We start from the raw sequence: 2,632 nt of genomic DNA on the forward strand, positions 1-2,632 counted from the left end.
AGTTATTTTATATTAATGAGTGCCGGACCAAGGAGAGATTTATTTATGGTGGTTGTTTTCTTCGTGGGATACAACACTATGTCAAGGCACCTTTTCATGCTTATTCTATGAGATTTTTTATCATTCCGGATTGCTATCATTTACATCATACGTTTGCTGGTTGTATGATATTAACTGCAAATGGTTGAAGAATAAATATCGCTATTAGGGACTGAACGAATATTGCGTTTTGCATTATGGCTGAATTACCTACTGATGACGTTGACTTGCTGTTTAATCCAATTAATTACCCAGTTGATGCTGCGTTTTCCTATTCAGAGTCTGAGGTGGAGGAGATTGTATATAAAGAAGTATTAGATGATCAAATTGAATCTTTCTCTACTGATATATTATACAGAGACTTATTACATCTGAAGAAAAAAAGAAGTAGATTTTAAACTACATGGCATTTCTCTTAGCGATTATTTCAAAACAAAAAAGATCCCGAGGGGCTTTAGGATAAAAAACTGCCCCACTATCGGTCGGTATGATCCTGCATTTTGCAAGAAATGGATCGCGATTTTAAATAAATGTTCATATGATCTTCTCCTGCTTGTAATTGAACAATCTAAGAAAGAATTGTCTAAGATTGGGGATAAGATTGAGAAATTTGAGGCTACTCATTTACCTCTACTTCAAGCTGATAAAGAAACCAACTGGATAGAAAAATTAAACAATCAAATTAGCATCTATAAAAGAGATATTATAAAATTCAAAAAAGAAAAATTCAAAAAAGTGGAGATGGATTATGAAAATCACCAGGTGTACCGGTGGTTATCCGGGGGACAAAATGATATGGGGAAAAGACGCCCTTTTTTCAGAAGACATTATAATAAAGCTATGACGGACACTGAGTCTTCGCAAGATGTATACAGCACCAGTGACACTGATGCCCCCAAATCACACTCTAAAAGACTACCATCTGGCCCTTTAGGGGTCATTACACGGACCCGAAGCCCTCGAGTTATAGATAGTTTACCCGACGAGGAGGCCAGAATAAAAGGAGCAAAACGTGGAACAAAACCTCCTCTTCCCAGGAGGAAGTAATATTTAATTTATCGTCTCATATTCTTACAAGCAGTGAAATCAGTCTACTAAATAGAGGACTTTCATTCGTACCGTCCAATACGTTTGATGATTTCAAGTGGCAAATAGAGAAATATAATCTACATAGACGATTAAAATTAAAGGAATTCTTTAATGAAAGCACTCAGCAAACGGTAAAAAAACAAGAAATTCCCAATAAACTTAAAAAATTTATAAATAAATCAACATTTGATCCCCAATCGTTTAATCCTTCGATTAAAACCTTCCTTCGGATGCTTGATAAAGAGGTGATACAACAACAGAAAATCAAGACTTCAATACATCCTAATCTATCAAAGCTGGAAAGGCAAGCGTTAAAAAATTTGGCCGAAAATACAAATATAAATATTAGGGGTGAGCGGGTTCGGATTTCTGAAATCCGAACCCCCCCGAGCCCCCCCGATCCGAGTCCAATCCGAATCAGGCTCGACTTTTCCCGCCTGACTCGGATCTGAAATCGAGGCAAAACGTCATCATCCCGCCTTCCGAGTCTCGCGGGTTTTGGATCCTATATAAGGTACCCACGTCGGCGCCATTTTCTCACTCGGCTGTGGACAGTGAAGAGGGAGGGTGGGAGTTAGGGCTGTGTAGTGTAGTGTAGTGTAGTGCTGCTGTTGTCCACTACTTCAAAGTCCATAGGGGCTGGCTGTGTTGTGCTGTGCTGCTGTTGTTAATAGGGGCTGTGTCCACTACTTCAAAGTCCATAGGGGCTGGCTGGACTGTGTTGTGCAGTCAGTTCTCCATAGGGGCTGTGTCCACTCCAAAGTCCTGTGCAGTGTCCCAGTCCTAAAGGAGCGCTGCAGTGTTGTCCAGGGGGTGCTCTGTCCATCAGGGGTGCTCCCCCCAAGTGCTAAAAAAATAATATATTTTCTGTGTTTGTGAATTGTGTGCGCAGTAGCCGCACGTGCATCAACAAAGTAGTGCCAAGCGTGCGCCTGTGTCATAAGTAAAGGGCCGGCTGGCTTGACCGTTAAGGGTGCTGTAACCCCCGAAAGTACACTCCAGTCCAAACCAAAAAAAAAATTATTTTCTGTGTTTGTGAATTGTGTGCGCAGTAGCCGCACATGCATCAACAAAGTAGTGCCAAGCGTGCGCCTGTGTCATAAGTAAAGGGCCGGCTGGCTTGACCGTTAAGGGTGCTGTAACCCCCGAAAGTACACTCCAGTCCAAACCAAAAAAAAAATTATTTTCTGTGTTTGTGAATTGTGTGCGCAGTAGCCGCACGTGCATCAACAAAGTAGTGCCAAGCGTGCGCCTGTGTCATAAGTAAAGGGCCGGCTGGCTTGACCGTTAAGGGTGCTGTAACCCCCGAAAGTACACTCCAGTCCAAACCAAAAAAAAAATTATTTTCTGTGTTTGTGAATTGTGTGCGCAGTAGCCGCACGTGCATCAACAAAGTAGTGCCAAGCGTGCGCCTGTGTCATAAGTAAAGGGCCAGCTGGCTTGACCGTTAAGGGTGCTGTAACCCCCGAAAGTACACTCCAGTCCAAACCAAAAAAAAAATTAT

Source organism: Taudactylus pleione, unplaced genomic scaffold (genome assembly GCF_031769625.1).
Source record: "Taudactylus pleione unplaced genomic scaffold, aTauple2 ptg000425l, whole genome shotgun sequence".
Taxonomy (NCBI): Eukaryota; Metazoa; Chordata; class Amphibia; order Anura; family Myobatrachidae; genus Taudactylus; species Taudactylus pleione.